Genomic DNA, 19,470 nt, shown 5'->3' with positions numbered 1-19,470 from the left:
CTGAGTGGCATTTGAATAAAGTCTAGGTGTTCAAATGGTCCAGAGGGAGGATGTTCAAACACTTAGAAACAAAAATAATTTTTCCAGGTTATGAACCTGACAGGTCAGACATTGGTGATACATAGTTTTTGCAATTTTTTACAAGTCTTTTCATCAATATTTATTTATAATTTGAGTCATCTTAGCTGCACCTTGGTGGTTGAATGAATGCAATAATAAGAAGATGGGGTTTGCCAGGGAGTCAGTATAGGGGCCAAGGATAGGCTCCCAAAATGTGCCACTTTCGCATATTTGATTATTTTAAATAAAGGTTACTTAGGAAACAAGCAGTTCAAAGACAGACCCTTCTCTGCTCTCTTGAAAGCAGGAAGCAAATCTCCCATATGAAAAATAGCCTCCCTATATGAAGGAGAAAGACATCTTTATCACCAGAGATACAGACTTTAAAAGTCAAGAAAGCTGTAGAAATAAACCTTGTTACTTTTCTACTAATCTACCTCAGCCCAAATTCTGCTTAGAATTCCTTAATAAGGGATCCCTGGGTGGCGCAGCGGTTTAGCGCCTGCCTTTGGCCCAGGGCGTGATCCTGGAGACCCGGGATCGAATCCCATGTTGGGCTCCCGGTGCATGGAGCCTGCTTCTCCCTCTGCCTGTGTCTCTGCCTCTCTCTCTCTCTATGTGACTATCATAAATAAATAAAAATTAAAAAAAAATTTAAAAAAAAAGAATTCCTTAATAATTAAAGCATCCAAACACCTGTTTTCCTTATCCTATCCATTACTCACAAATTTATCATCTCTTTGTCTAAAATGTATAAAAACTATCTGCCTTGGTCATGTCTTTAGGTCTCAATTTCATTACTGGACCTCCATGCACAAATAATTTTTGGTTTTTTCTCCTGTTAACCTTTTCATGTAAATTTAATACTTAGTCCAGCTGAGAGACTTTTGAGGGTAGGAGAAAAATTCTCCCTCTCTTACACCAGGAAGAATCAAGCAGCAATCTTAAGTCTCCCAAGACCCCAACTATTGAATGTAAATTTGAGTTTACAGACATTGTTTGCCCATTATGATTTCTCTGATTCAAGAGCAGACTGCTGCCATGTTACAAGACCCTCGCGATGACAAGAGGCCAAGTCTGGCAACCAAGAGTCATTTTTTTGCAGAAGCAAGAATGGACTTCAGCCACATGTTCTGAAACCTTTGTAGTTTTTGTTGCTGCTACATGAAAAACAGTTGGGCATTTTTCTGATGCTCATTTTCAGTCCTTTTGGACAGTAATTTCAGGGAGTAAGAGAATAGCAGCAAATAATCATTTACTTACTGTCCATTTTTCATTGGAATTCCAGTGTATGTGAGAAAACCTTGTTTCCATACATCCAAAAATCAGGGATGACCCCAAAGGCATACCAGCTGTCATTATAAATATTAATAATTTCTTCTCATGATTGGTGTGCACTGGTAAGGGCATAGAGCTCTGCTTATTGGGCTGATTTAGCTTGTGGTAGGTTTACCCTCTCAAGTAGTTCACATTGCATATTAACCAAATAGCCAGTTTGGAAATTCCCTTTTCATTTTTATAGGATAACCCATCAACAAACAAAACTAGATCAGGATTAGCCAAATGAGTGTGTCATGAATCCAGACATGGTATCACAAAACGGGTCGTGTTTATCTCTCAGTCATGGGGTTCACTTTCATCAGGCAATGGCAGGACTGAGAAAGCAGAAGGATTTCATAGAAGGTTGGTCTGCTTGCAGAGAAATGCTCAGTCAACTCAGAATTAAGAAGACTTAAGACAACAGGTGGAGTTCGCAAATAATTGTCATCCCCTAGGGTTAAATCCACTGAAATGTTTACTAACTTTGCAACTACAGTAAAGCCTTAAGAAAGTTGGGATAGGCAGGAACAACTGAATCAAACTGTATGCTATAATAGGTAATATGCCTGTTCTTATCAGCATGCTCCTTTGTGAGCATTCCCAGGGCTTGATTATCTCTCTCCTGCACAGTAAGGTGTAGGGCTTTGAAGAGGTTAGGTAGCCCTAGGAAAGGCAGTTTTTGTAGTGCTTATTTTAATCTTATGATGGCCTGTTCATGTTTATCTTCCCAAGGAAGGAGTTCAGGGAACTGCATTTTCATAAGTTCATAGAGTGGGGAAGTTGATAGAGAAAAGTAAGGAACCCAGAGTCTACAATATCCAGCCAGGGTAGAAATCCACAAAGCTGTCACTCACAGTGAGCCTAGTGAATTCCTGAATAAGCTTAAAATAATTTTTGCAGACAACTGGATTTCTACAGCACCTACACTATGACTTACACAATCAATACTGTGTAAAGATAATTGCAATTTCTCCTTAGAGATTTCATGTCCTTTCTCAGCTGCTTGCAGCAAATAAATGGAATCTTATACAGAGGCTTCTTTGGTAACTGAGGATAGCAGGAGGTGGTCTACATATCATAAAAATATTGATTTCCCAAGGAGCTGGAGGAAACTTAAATCTTGATGGAGCACTTGGGAGAAATAAGAAGGAGCCTCAGTGAACCCTTGAGGCATGACTGTAAAGGTAAACTGCTGGTTATTGTAGGTAAAGGCAAACAAGTATTGGCTGCTGAGGTCTACAGAAATGCTGAAGAAGGTAAAACATAGATCTACATCTGTGAATCATTTGAAGTCTGCTAGGACTTGTGACAAAAGGGTGTTAAGGTTTGGAACAACTGGGAAATGGAATATATATATATGAAGAAATAGATATATATTTCTTCTTCTTCCTAAATAAGCTCTACACTCAACATGGGTCTTGAACTCATGACCATGAAGTCAAGAGTTGTATGCTCTACCAATTGAGCCAGCTAGGCACTCTGGGAGAACTATCTTGTTAATAGCTTTCAAGTCTTTGACAAATCTCCATCCCTACCCATAAGGTTTCTAGACTGGCAATACTGGTATGTTACAAGGATTGGTGCAGGGAATGATCAGCCCCTGGGCAATTAGGTATTCTACTCTTAGTGTGAAGTGTTGTGTGGCCTCAGATTTTAATAGATATGGAGATAACTTGGGAATAGTTTTAGTTATGTCTGTCTGAAATTTTTATAGGTTCTGCACTTTTTATTCCCTCAATGTCAGTATTTTTTTATTTTTATTTATTTATTTATTTTTTAAATTTTATTTTTCCTCCTCCTCCTCCTCCTCCTGTCAGTATTTTTTTAAAGATTTTATTTATTCAGGGATCCCTGGGTGGCGCAGCGGTGTGGCGCCTGCCTTTGGCCCAGGGCGCGATCCTGGAGACCCAGGATCGAATCCCACGTCGGGCTCCCGGTGCATGGAGCCTGCTTCTCCCTCTGCCTATGTCTCTGCCTCTCTCTCTCTCTCTCTCTCTGTGTGACTATCATAAATAAATAAAAGTTAAAAAAACAATTAAAAAAAAAGATTTTATTTATTCATGAGAGACACAGAGAGAGAGAGAGGCAGAGACACAGGCAGAGGGAGAAGCAGGCTCCATGCAGGGAGCCTGACATGGGACTCAATCCCAGGTCTCCAGGATCACGCCCTGGGCTGAATGTGGTGCTAAACCGCTGAGCCACCCAGGCTGCCCTCTCAATGTCAGTATTAGAGGTAGCCCACAGATATTTGGGCACCTCAATTAAATTAAGGATCTTTTTCTGGAAATTCTTCCTCTCCTTATCAAGGAGAGATTGTAAGGAATATTAAAACATCAGGTTTAGGTAGTCTGTATATTCTAAGGTAAGATCTATAAGAGGGGTGAAAAGATCTCTGCCTTATAGATTGGTGGGAGCTGTATCACATAGCAAAACGCAATGATTTCAGTGAAAGTGAAAGTTCTCAGTCATTTGTACTAATTGACATACAAACTCCCTGATGAAGATATTTGCAAATGTCTTATCAGATAAAGGACCAGTATCCAAGACCTATAAAGAACTCGTCAAATTCAAAACCCAAAAAAATAATCCAGTTAAGAAATAGGCAGAAGACATGAACAGACATCTCTCCAAAGAAGACATACAGATGGCCAACAGGCACATGACAAAGTGCTCAACATCACTCAGGATCAGGGAAAAACAAAACCACAATGAGATACCACCTCACATGTCAGAAAGGCTGAAATTAACAAGTCAGATGTTGGAGAAGATGTGAGAAAGGGGAGCTCTCTTACACTGTTGATGGGAATGCAAGCTGGTGCAGCCACTCTGGAAAACAGTATGGATGTTATGCAAGAAGTTAAAAATAGAGCGACCCTATGACCCAGCAATTGCACTACTGGGTTTACCCCAAAGATACAAATGTAGTGGCTCAAAGGAGCACCTGCCCCCAATGTTTATAGCAGCGATGTCCACAATAGCCAAACTATGGAAAGACCCCAGATGTTCATCAAGAGATGAATGGATAAAGAAGATGTGGTATATATCAACAATAGAATACCAGTCAGCTATCAAAAAAATTGAAATCTTAACATTTGCAAAAACATAGGTAGAGATAGAGGGTATTACACTAAGCAAAATAAAACAATCAGAGAAAGACAAATACCATATGACTTCATTCATATGTGGAATTTAAGAAAACAGGATCATGGGGAAGGGAGGAGAACATAAAATAAGATGAATTCAGACAGGGAGATAAATCATAAGAAACTCTTAACTATAGGAAACAAATTAAGGGTTGCTGAAGGGGAGGTAGGTGGATAAATAGTAACTGGGTGATGGGCATTGGGGAGGCCACTTGATGTAATGAGCACTGGGTGTTACATGCAACTGATGAATCACTGAACTCCACCTCTAAAGCTAATGATATGTTAATTAGTTGAATTTAAATAAAAAATAAAAAATAAATCTCAAAAAAGAAAAAAAAAACCTCTCCGTGAATTTAATTAGATACCATTCTATGGAGTTTTTTTTTTTTTTTTTTTTTTTTATACCTCAGAAGAATTTGTTGCCTTATAAGAGTTAGGGTTTCAAGTAGAGTACAGGTCTGGTATCTATCAGAATTTGTCAAGGTTTTCTATTGATTTTTATTTTAGTTTACCCTTGACTGCTTATGAAAATAACTAGCAGTAGTTTACTGGAGAATCCTTCAGAGTCCTGTCACCCCTGGGAGAGGCCCATAGAGGGGCCTTCAAAGGCATTTGAGTTGGTTTTGAAAGATTTGCATATAACCTTTGAAAACAATCTTTTCCAGTGTTCCAGTTGATTATAAATGAGAAACAATGTCTGGGTGTTTTTTGTTTTTTTTTGTGTGTGTGTGTGTCTGGGTGTTTTGATGATGGACCCCAAAGAGGAGGCAATGGGGGATGCCCAGGTATTCCTTTAGGTTTCTGGCCTTAAACCTATTACAACTGTAAGGACACTAACTTGGCAGACTTTTGTTTACAGTCTTACTGCAAGATCCTTTCAAAGTACTCAGCTATGGTCACAAGTTCAGCCAGACCTGTGGCTTCCCATCCTATTTTCTGCCTTATAATCAATCCACTAATCTCAGGAGATAATATGTTCACAAATAAGGCGGCTAGAGCAAGTTGGGTAGCATCATCTATTATATAAAAACCAGAATGCTTTGGAAGAGAGCTTTAGACAGGCTTTAAAGTCTGTCACAGATACAACTTTCTTTTGCTCACAGGTTTGAATAATAGACCAATCAGTGCAGGCAGGGAAGATGCTATGAGTAACTTTTAAAACATCTACAGCTAGGGCAGCCTGGGGGCTCAGCGGTTTAGTGCCTGCCTTCGCCCCAGGGCGTGATCCTGAAGTCTTGGGATCAAGTCCCACATCGGGCTCCCTGCATGGAGCCTGCTTCTCCCTCTGCCTCTCTCTCTGTCTCTCATAGATAAATAAATATACTTTTTTAAGATTTCATTTATTTATTCATGGAAGACACAGAGAGAGAGAGGCAGAGACACAGGCAGAGGGAGAAGCAGGCTCCATGCAGGGAGCCCAATGTGAGACTCGATCCCAGGACTTCCGGATCACGCCCTGGGCCGAAGGCAGGCACTAAACCGCTGAGCCACCCAGGGATCCCCTAAATAAATAATTTTTAAAAATTATTTATTTAATAAATATAAAAGCTCTTTCACAAGCTTTTTCTGATTCATAAGGACATTACATTGGAGATTGAGGATCTTGAATATCATTTTTAGATTTATACTATTCTACTTCTGGCCTCCATTTTTGGGCTTCACAATGTACACAAGTAGGTAAAAATATGGCAACCCAGGATCATAGGCCCTAATAGGGACTCTAAATTTTTCAGAAAACCTTTGGGGATCCTGTCTGGATTTAGGAAATTCCTTATGACCTTTAGTTCAGTCTTTGTCCAAGGAGGGAAGGTACCTGAAAAGGATCACCAGTAATCACAGTGGTGTTATTTTAAAAGACAACTGGTTTAGTAGTCTCCTCAAAGTGGAATAGCAATTCAGATAGAGAGGATTAGTAGATTGTAAGTGCTCAGTACGAGTCACCTCTGTTTTTTAGTTTCAGGTACTTCTTGTGTCTTTAATTTTTCATCAACCTTTTTCAAAGAAGCTATTTAAATATCTTGAAGCCTTTTGGAGGCTTCTACATGCCAATTAAAATAGATACTCCATCTTGTTTGATTTGGGAACCCTTGCTTTCAAACACTTCTTAAATGAATAACCTAACTGAAATGTTCACCATAATGGCCATTACAATTCTAGGTTGTCTTTAGTAAGATTTTGCCATTTTTGTAGAAATCTATAGCTTGCAGGACCACAGGAAAGAAAGAAAGAAAGAAAGAAAGAAAGAAAGAAAGAAAGAAAGAAAGAAAGGAAAGAAAGAAAGAAGAAAGAAAGAAAGAAAGAAAGAAAGAAAGAAAGGGAAAAAGAGTGCCAGAAAATGGAGCACTCATTTGTGGATCCACCCTCAAGAATTTGAGGATCCATTTCTTTAGTTAACCTTTGGGTCTCTCAGATCCAAATTAATACCAAAGTAATCCAAATTAATTTGGATGGGTAGGGGATTTTTTGGTGGTACCTTGTAAAACACAGACATTTTCTTGAGGTTGGCAGATGACCTAGTGTCAATCTAACCCATTCAATGACAAACTTATCCAGCACAGAAGTCTCACATTTAGATGGCCAGTGCACTAAGTGCTCAACCTGTGCCTATCAATTTTGTAGTTCTGGTTCCAAAATTCCCATTAACAATAGATCTATTATTTCTTTACCTATGGTCACATTAGTTGAAATCAACAATAAACAAGGAAATAAAACTGTGGATGCCAGCAGTAACCAAAGTACTGTAGACTAACCTAGGGCTAAGGACTAGTGAGTGCATTGTTGGAGCCTCCTGTCAATATAGACCAACCCATTAACCCCAGACTGGGAACTGGGTTAATGGGAAAGCCAGTAAAAGTAGAAAGGTCCAACACAAGAGGAGCAAAACTCAGATCTGGGAGAAAATTACCCATGCCTTTGGAAACAGGAGGAAAGATGGAGAAATAAAAGGTTCAGCAGGCACCAAAGCCTCTGCTTCCCATTGTCCACATGGCCATTAGAGGATCCCATCCTCATTGCCAAAACTGTAAAAGAACAAACCTCGAGGAGGAGGGAAGAGGCAAGATGGTGCAAGAGTAGGAGTCCTCAACTCCTCTGGTCGCACAAATTTTAGCTTTCAAAACATCCTGAACACCAATGATTTCGACCTGAGATGTAAAGAGAAAATAGCTGGGATGCCACAATAGCTTTGAAGGCTCTTGGTCTTGTTTAACCTAAACCTCTAGTCCAGGATTGACAGTATGGGTGTTAGTGGGAGTAGTATGGTTGAGAAAAGTTTTCCCTTCTGACAAGGTAGGAAGGTGAAGAAAAAATGGTGGGGGAGGGGAGCTGCAACAAGCTGGCTGCAAAGCTCAGTTGCGGAAACCCTGGGCAGGAAAGCCAAGCCACGAAAGCTGCCAGAGGACGAAAGCCCAGCCCTGGACAAGTGGGAACTTTAAAAATCCGCACCTGAGTTTTCCCTGACTGAAAAGTGCTTAGCAGGGAAATAGGGTAGAATTGCTGGAGGGGCAGTGAAGCCTCAGGATTCCCAGAGACACAATATGAGTAGGGGCGCCCAGGAGAGCAAGCCGTAGTCCAATCTCAGTAAAGGGCTGGAGGGCAGCAACCCTCCAGGGCATTTGGGAGAAGGCAGCTTAGTACACGGGCTGGCTCTGGAGCTCCCCTTACCCTAAAGCCTGGCAACGGACAGAAGAAGCTGTCCTCCATTTCCTTCAGGAGAGGCAGACCCCAAGAGGGGAAAGAACAATAAGAACTCTCCTGCCAGTGGGAGCCCTTCAATTTATTCAGATCAGTGCACCCATGCCTGCCCCCAGGAGCATTTAGGCCACGGCAGACTGGAGACTGCAGTTTGGTACTGCGGGAAGCTCTTAACTGGAGCAGGAGATCTGGCTGCCACCATTTTTGTTTTTCCTTTTTCTCCTCTTTTCACCATTCACCTAGGAGAGGCAGGGCCTCTAGGGAACAAAGGCCTCACAGGATAAACAGCTCACACTGAGCCCAACACCCAGCAGGGGGCAGGGCATCTCCGCAGGTACACACACCTGACAATCAGCACAGCAGGCCCCTCCCCTGGAAGACCAGCTAGAAGGACAGGGGAAGAGAAAGTTTACTGAACAACCAGCATTGGAAAGCTCCAGGACCGAGGGGAAATAGTATATAGAACTAGAGGGTTGGGTTTTTTGGTTTTTTGTTTGTTTGTTTGTGGCTGTTGTTATGATTCGTCTTTATTTCAGGTTAAAAATTGCCAATATTTTTTCTCTCTTTTCCTGACTTAATTACAATATTTAACCAACTCTTGATTTTTAAGCTTTTTCCTTTTTGACTTTCATATTTCTACACTTAAATGTCTTAGATATATTTTTCATTTTTGGATTCCCTCCAATGTATTCAATTTAATTTTGGTAGATATGAGTTATGGGTTTTTGTTCTTTCTGTCTCATTTTGTTTTCTAATGGTGGAAGTTAATACCTTCTAATACACGAAACAAAATACACCCAGAACCAAGTGGAATGCAGTGTTGGTTCATTCTGTGAGACTATATTCTCTCTTCCTTGCCATTTTGCCCCCCTCTTTTATCTTCTTTATGTTTTTGTGGTCAAGTTGGGTCCTTACATAAGTTTTGCTGGTTTATATAAATTTGGGATTGAGCATCTTATAACATACAGAACAAAATACACTCAGAACAAAGAGGATCACCCTCTGGGTCCCTTCGGGGAGACTCTATTCTCTCTCCACCACCACTTCCTCACCACCTCCCCCTTCCTTTCTTCATCTTTGTTTTTGTTTCTTTATTCTTACTATTTTGTTTTAAAATTTCCTTTTCACTTTAGTGCTCCTTTTGTTTTATTTTGTTCTTCTTTCTCTTTTATTTTCTGGTTTCTGACCTCTTCACAATTAGCTATGGTGTATTTTACTTAGGTTGTGGTTGATATTTTTAGCTCATCCTGCTCATAGAGCCACTCTGCACTGGACAAAATAACTGGAAGGAAGAATTCACTACAAAAGAAAAAACCTGAAGCAATACTCCATGCCACAGATGTACAGAATTGGGATTTCAATATGATGGCAGAAATTCAATACAGAAGTACAACTATAAAGTTACTGGTGGCTCTGGAAAAAAAGCTAAAGGACTCTAGAGACTCAGTTACTGCATAATTGAGATCTAATCAGGCCAAAATTAAAAATAGATTAACCAAGATGCAGTCCAAACTGGATACTGTAATTACTAGGGTTAATGAGGTAGAAGAGAGAGTGAGTGACATAGAAGACAAGTTGGTGGAAAGGAAGGAATCTGAGGAAAAAAGAGAAAAACAACTAAGAGCCCTCGAGAGAAGGCAGTGGAAAATAAATGATAGCTTGAGAAGGAAGACTATATGTCTAATTGGGATTACAAAAGAGACTGAGAGAGACAGGACCACAAAGTATATTTGAACAAATCATAGCTGAGAACTTCCCTAATGTGGGGAAGGAAACAGGCATTGAAATACAAAAGATAGAAAGGACTCCCCCAAAAAATCAATAAAAACTGCTGAACACCTCGATACTTAATCGTGAATCTTGCAAATTTCAAGAGGAAGAGAAAATTCTTAGAGCAGCATGAGACAAGAGATTCTTAACTTATATGGGGAGAAATATCAGATTAACAGCAGACCTCTCCACAGAACCCTGGCAGGCCAGACAGGGCTAGCATGATATATACAGGGTACTAAATTAGAAGGGCATGAAGCCAAGAATACTTTATCCAGAAAGATGTCATTCAAAATAGAAGGAGAGATAAAGAGCTTTCAGGATAGGCAAAAACTAAAAGAATATGTAACAACTAAACCAGATCTGCAAAACATATTAAGGGGAACCCTGTAAAAGAAAGAGGAAGCCCAAAGAAACAATCCACAAAAACAGGGACTGTAGAGGTAATATGACGGCACTAAATTCATATCTTTCAATAGTTACTCTGAACGTGAATGGCCTAAATGATCCCATCAAAAGATGTAGGGTATTGAACTGGATAAAAAAGCAAGACCCATCTATATGCCCATCTACTAGAGACTCATTTTAGACCTACGGACACCTCCAGCCAGAAAATGAAGGAGTGGAGAATCATTTACCATTCAAAGGATCCTCAAAAGAAAGCGAGGGTAGCAATCCTCATATCAGATAAGTTAGAGTTTATACCAAAGACTCTAATAATAGATGAAGAGGGACACTATATCATACTTGAAGGGTCTATCCAACAAGAAGACCCAACAATGATGAATATTTATGCCCCTAATGTGGGAGCAGCAAGGATATCAATCAATTAATAACCAAAATAAAGAGATACATAGATAATAATACACTAATAGTAGGAGACTTCAACATGACACTCTCAGCAAAAGACAGATTGTCTAAGCAGAACATTAACAAAGAAAAAAGGGCCTTGAATGATACACTGGACCAAATAGATTTCACATTATATATACAGAACATCCCATCATAATGCAACTGAATACACATTCTCCTCAAGTGCACATGGAACTTTCTCCAGAAGAGACCACATTCTGGGTCACAAATCAGGTCTCATCTGATACCAAAAGATTGGAATTCTCCACTGAATATTTTCTGACCACAGTTCTTTGAAACTAGAACTCAATCACAAGAAGAAATTTGGAAGAAACTCAAACATGTGGAAGTTAAAGAGCATTGTACTAAAAGATGAAAGGGTCAGGAAGTAAATTAAAGAATTAAAAAGATTATGGAAACTAATGAAAATGAAAATACAAACATTCAAAATATTTGGGATAGTGATCCTAAGAGGGAAATACATCACAATACAAGCCTCCTTCAAAAAATTGAAAAAAATGCAAACACACAAGGTAACCTGGCACCTAAAGGAATTAGAGAAAGAACAGCAAATAAAGCCTACCCCAAGCAGAAGAAGAGAGATAATAAAGATTCGAGCAGAACTCAATGAAATATAGACCAGGAGAACTGTAGAACATATCAATAAAACCAGGAGCTGGTTCTTTGAAAGAATTAATAAGATAGATAAACACCTAGCCAGCCTTATTAAAAAGAAAAAAGGCTCAAATTAATAAAATCATGAATGAAAGAGGAGCAATCACAACCAATACCAAGGAAATACAAAGGACTTTAAAAACTATATGCTGGGAACCCTGGGTGGTGCAGCAGTTTAGCACCTGCCTTTGGCCCAGGGCGTGATCCTGGAGACCCGGGATTGAATCCCACATCGGGCTCCCGGTGCATGGAGCCTGCTTCTCCCTCTGCCTATGTCTCTGCCTCTCTCTCTCTCTCTCTCTGTGACTATCATAAATAAATAAAGTTAAAAAAAAAAAAAAGGGAACCCTGGGTGGCGCAGCAGTTTAGTGCCTGCCTTTGGCCCAGGGCGCAATCCTGGAGACCCGGGATCGAATCCCACGTCGGGCTCCCAGTGCATGGAGCCTGCTTCTCCCTCTGCCTATGTCTCTGCCTCTCTCTCTCTCTCTGTGACTATCATAAATAAATGAAATTTAAAAAAAATAAAAAAATAAAAACTATATGCCAACAAATTAGGCAATCTAGAAGAAATGGATGCATTTCTGAAAAACCACAAATTAACAAAACTGGCACAGGAAGAAATAGAAAACCTGAACAGGCCAATAACCAGGGAGGAAACTGAAGCAGTCATCAAAAACCTCCCAAGACACAAAATTCCAGGGCCAGATGGCTTCCAAGGGGAATTCTATCAAACATTTAAGGAAGAAATAATACCTATTCTACTAAAGCTGTTTCAAAGGATAGAAAGGAAGGAAATACTCCCAAACTCCTTCTATGAGACCACCATTACCTTGATTCCAAAACCAGACAAAGACCCCACCAAAAAGAACTATAGACCAATATCCCTGGTGAACACAATGCAAAAATTGTCACCAAGATACTAGCCAATAGGATCCCACTTACATTAAGAGGATTATTCACCATGACCAAGTGGGATTTATCCCCAGGATGCAAGGCTGGTTCAACACTCATAAAACAATCAATGTGATAGATCACATCAACAAGAGAAAAAACGAGAACCATATGATCCTCCCAATAGATGCAGAGAAAGCATTTGACAAAATACAGCATCCATTCCTGATCAAAACTCTTCAAAGCATAGGGATAGAGGGAACATTCCTTAATATATTAAAAGTCATTTATGAAAAACCCACAGCAAATACCATTTTCAATGGGGAAAACCTGAGAGCCTTTCCCCTAAGATCAGGAACATGACAGCGATGTCCACTCTCCCCGCTCTTATTCAACAGAGTACTAGAAGTCCTAGCCTCAGCAGTTAGACAACAAAAAGAAATAAAAGGCATTCAAATTGACAAAGAAGTCAAACTCTCCCTCTTTGCAGATGACATGATATTGTATGTAGAAAACTGAAAGACTCCACCCCAAGATTGCTAGAACTCATACAGCAATTCGGCAGTGTGGCAGGATACAAAATCAATGCCCAGAAATCAGTGGCTTTTCTATACACTAACAATGAGACTGAAGAAAGAGAAATTAAGAAGTCAATCCCATTTACAATTGTACCCAAAAGCATAACATACCTAGGAATAAAACTAACCAAAGAGGTAAAGGATCTATACCTGAAAAACCACAGAACACTTCTGAAAGAAATTGAGGAAGACACAAAGAGGTGGAAAGACATTCCATGCTCATGAATTGGAAGAATAAATATTGTGAAAATGGCTATGCTACCCAGGGCAATTTACATTTTCAACTCAATCCCTACCAAAATACCATGGACTTTCTTCACAGACTTGGAACAAATAATCTTAAGATTTGTATGCAATGAGAAAAGACCCAGAATAGCCAGGGGAATATTGAAAAAGAAAACCAATGCCAGGGGCATCACTGTGCCGGATTTCAAGCTGTATTACAAAGCTGTGATCATCAAGATGGTGTGGTCCTGGCACAAGAACAGACACATAGATCAATGGAACAGAATAGAGAACCCAGAAATGGTCCCTCAACTCTATGGTCAACTTGTATTCGACAAAGCAGGAAAGAGTATCCACTGGAAAAAGGACAGCCTCTTCAATAATTGATGCTGGGAAAATTGGACAGCCACATGCAGAAGAATGAAACTGGACCATTCTCTTATACCAGATACAAAGATAAACTCAAAATGGTTGAAAGATCTAAATGTGAGACAGAATCCATCAAAATCCTAGAGGAGAGCACAGGCAACACTCTTTTTTAACTTGGCCACAGCAACTTCTTGCAAGATACATCTATGAAATCAAGGGAAACAAAGCAAAAATGGACTATTGGGACTTAATCGAGATAAAAAGTTTCTGCGCAGTGAAGGAAACAGTCAACAAAACTAAAAGACAACCTACAGAATGGGAGAAGATATTTGCAAATGACCTATCAGATAAAGGGCTAGAATCCAAGATCTATAAAGAACTTATTAAGCTCAACAGCAAAGAAACAAATAATCCAATCATGAAATGGGCAAAAGACATGAACAGATATTTCTCCATAGAAGATCTATATGGCCAACAAACATATGAGAAAATGCTCCACATCACTTGCCATCAGGGAAATACAAATCAAAATCACAATACAATATGATGAAATACAATACAATACAATACAATACAATACAATCACCACCTCATACCAGTGAGAATGGTGAAAATTAAGACAGGAAACAACAAATGTTGGAGAGGATGTGGAGAAGGGGGAACCCTCTTGCACTATTGGCGGGAATGTGAACTGGTGCAGCCACTCTGGAAAACTGTGTGGAGGTTCCTCAAAGCATTAAAAATAGGGCTACCCTACGACCCAGAAATTGCATTATTGGGGATTTACTCCAAAGATACAGATGTAGTAAAATGCTGGAACACCCATACCCCAATGTTTATAGCAGCAATGTCCACAGTAGCCAAACTGTGGAAGGAGCCTCAGTGTCCTTCGACAGATGATGGATAAAGAAGATGTGGTCTAGGTATACAATGGAATATTACTCAGCCATTAGAAAGGACAAATACCCACCATTTGCTTCGACGTGGATGGAACTGGAGGGTATTATGCTGAGTGAAGTAAGTCAGTTGGAGAAGGACAATCATCATATGATTTCACTCACATGAGGAATATAAGAAATGGCGAAAGGGATTATAAGGGAATGGAGGGGAACTGAATAGGAAAAATTAGAGAGGGAGACAAACCATGAGAGACTCCTAATTCTGGGAAACAAACAAAGGGTTGGGGAAGAGGAGATGGGTGGTGGGATGGGGTAACTGGGTGAAGGGCACTAAGGAGGCCACTTGATAGGATGAGCACTGGTTGTTATGCTATATGTTGGAAAATTGAATTTAAAGTTTTAAAAACAAATTTCGGAATGCCTGGCTGGCTCAGTTAGAAAGGCATGTGATTCTTGATCTTGGTGTCATGAGTTTGAGACCCACATTCGGTGTAGAGAACTAAAATAGCATAATAGTTTAATAAGCTTTAGAAGAACAGAATTCAACTGAGTGAATTTTAAAAATCGTATTGGCATTTGTTCAGCAGTTCATGAATTGGACAGCATCCAATCTAGCAGATAGAAAAGATCTCTGAAAAGTTATATAAGGCAAAAGATTTTGTAGACAGAAAGGAGCAGGAAAAAGTAAGTTACCCTAGGCATTAAGGGAAATTTGGTTATCCCAAGATTACTTTACTTTTAGGGGATTTGGGGAATTTAACAATCAGATTACCTAACTAATGCTAATCAGGAAATTCCTCATTGACTGATTTAAAATTCTATTTCTGGGACAGCTAAAGCTGTAATTAAGTTGTTTTTGTGAGTGGGGCTTAGCATAAGCAACTCCATTTGGGGCCTGTTGTCTTGTTTTTAACACTTCCATAGGTGACTTGTAGCAAGGCTCACCTAATGGATGAACAATGCCATCATTCGACAATCCTGGGAGAATAGGTACGGGGGTGGAGTGGCCACTTGAGGAAGAACTGAAGCAACATCAGTCTACTGCCCAACCTCTGCTGGAGCAAATGCCTTCTATCAACAGCATGAGAGAACCTGAAGGGTATGAAGCCAATGTCATAAAGACCACCTGCTGCAATTGGAGGGCATGCTAGAAGCTCCTATGCCAAGAGGCCCAGCAGCTGTCCTGTTTATCCTCTGGTATATACTTTCTAGTGGCAGGCCTCAGCATGTTGTCACTTGATCTTTCGGTAGGAGGGATATACTGCATGCCAAGGTTCTACTCCACCCATCTGAACCACCCCCGGTTTCTTTTCAATGTCTTAGTCACTAAGGATGGCAACAGAGAATGGATTCTGGTATCAGAGAAAGGGTGATGAAGCAGAAGAGAAACAGATGGCATATTCAAATGGTAAATAAGGAGAGTTCAAAGGTGATGTACAAAAGGTGGATGGGTTAAGCAAAGTTGACATGGGTGGTAAAGAACTCCAGGGCTAGCAATATTTGAAAGCCATTACCACTTCTAGGAGCAGGCTAACTGACAGAAGCTGTGGCCTTCAGTTGAGGGGCACTGCCAAGCCATGGTTGAGTAGAGTACATGGTTCCCCACAGAGGGAAGTGGGAGAATAAGTATCCTGGACCCTACTCTCCTTCTGATCTCCTGCCAGAGCCTGCCACTGGTTTATTTCAACTGGAAACTAGAGGGCATTCCAAGGTCAGCCTCCCATGTCTTGGGACAGAGTTGAGAAGGACTGAGTATGAATATGGAGGGACAACTGGAAAATATCTGTGCACTAAAACTGCAGTAGGTGACTGATGTCAGCCTCCTGTGACCATGTCAAGTGACCTCAAGGAAAAATTAAGAACAAGAAGCTAACCAGAAAACCAGTTAAGCAGAGGCATACAAGCAATATTTTGAAACAATCAGATATGATAGAAACCTAATGTATTAAGATGACCTAAGGGTCAGTAAATCCCAATACTTAAAACTGCAGTAAGTCACAACTCATGAAGCACAAGTATTTGGAGGGCTGTTTGCAAACATGTATATCCCTTTCTCTTTCTCTTTCTTAATCCCTTTCTCTTTTTTTGTATGTCCCCCATAGCTAGCAAGCTTTGGAGCAGTTCTCCGAAGCAGTCTGAAAGACCCTTTCCCAGGTTATAGTTCTCAGTAAAACAATGAATGAAGCCTTTACTTCCTAACCAACTTTGAGGTTGGCTTTCTTTCAGCCATATCCAACACAACCAAAAAGGAAAATGGGAACCACTCACCACTTGTCAATGTCTAATCACTTCATTACTTTCCTTTTAAAATAATGATCTTAGATAACTTGACTCCATGACGTGGGTGGTATGAGGTGGGGGCAGAGTAAACATTTATAACCATCCATGGGAAAGAGTTTTGAGTTCTGTCTCTTTAAGAATGAAATGTTCCCATTATAAAGGAGCTTGAGCAGGTTCTCTGTGTTTGGGGTGTGCTTACTGGATGTTTTTCAACATGACTAGGCAGTCAGCATGGTAGCACCCAGACTGATGTGAGAGAACAGATCCATCAGACCAGCCCTACCAGCACTGCAAAGCTGACAGCAGCCAGTAGGAGAGTAGCTCTGTTTTGAGGTCCTGCACAGCTTTTGAAGCTCGGCCCACCTCTGCCAATACCCAATTTCTCTGAGAGCCATGGCACAGAGCCTATAGCAATGAGGTTTCTGCCCTCCTCTGAGCATAGGCTTATTCTTGTGAGCTCTATTTCCCCTGAGTGCTTTGCCTCCTCACAGAGTGGGCCAGTGTGATTGGTATGAGCTCTAGACAGAATTCTTCAATTTTAATGTGCATATGAATACAAATCACTTGGAGTTTAAATGGTTAAACTGTAGATTCTAACACAGGAGATCTGAGAGGGGCCAAAGGGTATTTCTGACAAAGTCAGTTGCAGGTGTGCCCATGTTGTGTTCCTGTATGAGGCTTTGAGTAACAAAGTACTGTGAATGTCCATTACTGGCACCTAACTTGCTGCACATCATATACCCCTGCAGAGCTTTTAAAGAAACTGCATCCCATGTCAATTAAACCCACAACATGTGGATGGGACCCAGGGATTCCTAGTGGCTGCAATATATAGCCATGGTTGAGAACCTAGGAGTTTAGGACTCTTCATTTTACCCTGATTCCCTGCTGCATACAAAAGCTACATGATGGTGTTTATTGGTTTGCTTATTTTCAAGTTAAATGTATTCATTTTTTGCATCTGAAAAGAAGAGGGGAATTTCACCCCTCAATTTTTTTCTCGTATTTTGGAATGTGGAAGAAAGATTTGGAGATGGGGGTGCGGTGTGGATGGGGGTCTGCAATGTGACCAGAGAAAAAAGGAAAGAATATAAAACTGAGAATCAGTGCTCACTTTGGCAGCACATATACTAAAACTGAGAATCAGCTGTGGTTAAGTGACAGAAAGTAAATTGTCCTGGTGAGATTTTTATTCCTTTTCTGTCCACAAACTCTGAGCTCCTTCTTTTTTGGGGGAAAATAGGAAGTAGAAATTTCCTGTTTTAGAATGTTATCTTTTTAAATGAATTTTTAAGTTAGTTTTTTATTTATACTGGGGCACCTGGGTGGTTCAGTTGGTTAAGTGTCTATCTTCAGCTCAGGTCATAATTTCAGGGTTCTGGGTTCGAGCCCCATATTGGGCTCCCTGTTCGATAGGCAGCTGGCTTCTCCCTCTCCACTGCTGGTGCTCTCTTGCACCCTCTTTCTCTCTCAGGTAAATAAATAGATTCTTTAAATTAGTTTTAAATTTATACTTAAAAAATACTGATACTTTAAGCAGTAAGAAAAGGATTTAAAATGGAATTCAGCTTCTCCTTCCATTGGACACACCCCAACTCCAACCTGTCTAAGCCCTCTCCCATAGCTTTGTAAAAAAAAAAAATAGTATTCTTTGCCTAGCAGGAGTGGAAAGAAAGGATAAAGAAGCCAAGAAGGGTCTCATGGGAGTTTAAATTTTATTGGTAACGAGTGGAGGATCTGTCTATCCTTGAGTCAGGCCATAGTCATACGGAAAAGAGATTAAGGAAACTGTTTATTGTTGTATCCCAAATATTCAGAACAGGACATAATATATAGCAGGTGCTTAGCTAATATTATTGAATAAGTAAATGAATATTTTCTAAATCTAAGTCAAGTTGTTGGGTTTTTTCTCTTGTGACACTTTATATTCAGCTTATACCATAGTTATGGACTTTTAAAACCCTCTTGAGGTTAGGAAGCCAAGCCAAGTATTTGCAAGATGTAACCTGAAACACCTATAGATTTGGGTGAATTTTTCAATTCCTGAAGTTCTGAAATATCTTGATGCTCCTGGGGCTGCCAGGAAATGACCTTTCTTACTCACCTGATAAGACTGAGAACCCTGTAAGCAAGGTACATGGAGAGTCTTCCCAAGGGCCTTTATTGGCTCCATAAATCCAACCTTAGTTTCTTAAAAACATCTGGATATACTGAATTTTATGTACATCATTTAAAACTATGACATTCCAATCAATGGTGTAGTTATATAATATGTCCAATTGTATCCTGTTATAAGGAAAATGGATTTTTAATTGAATTTATGCAAGTCATTATATTCCACAAAAATAAAAATACTTCATAAAGGTTCATAATTCTGGAGGGATTAGGTAGATGGAAAAGATAAAGTTTTAATTCTGTTTACAAAGGTATAATTTGCCAAATTGCTGTAAGTTACATGTAGCTTAAGAGGAAAAAGAAAAAGATTTCCTTAAATCTGGAAAATAAAACATTAAAGCACTTAGCAACATTTCTAACAAAAATCATAAAAATTATAATCATCTTTATCAGTTCACATAATGATCTAATTCTTGTTCTGCTTAAATCTAATTTTTCCATTAATGTCCTGGAAATTCTTACCTAGTTTAGTGATATAATCTTAAAGATATCAGAAACCTGTATTTTAGAGTACTTGTCGGAGTGTCAGAGTCCTTT

At 39.8% G+C, this 19,470-nt stretch overlaps 1 protein-coding gene across 9 annotated transcripts in view; it reads right to left on the bottom strand.

Moving 5' to 3' along the window:
- Window positions 1-19,470, bottom strand: part of ZNF445 (zinc finger protein 445) — an 82,899-nt gene that overhangs the window by 37,178 nt on the left and 26,251 nt on the right. The gene's annotated exons all lie outside the window — the stretch shown is intronic.

The sequence above is a fragment of the Canis lupus genome, chromosome 23, assembly GCF_003254725.2.
Source record: "Canis lupus dingo isolate Sandy chromosome 23, ASM325472v2, whole genome shotgun sequence".
NCBI lineage: Eukaryota > Metazoa > Chordata > Mammalia > Carnivora > Canidae > Canis > Canis lupus.
Note: the sequence above shows the minus strand (reverse complement) of the source record. Positions and strands in the feature narration are given on the sequence as shown.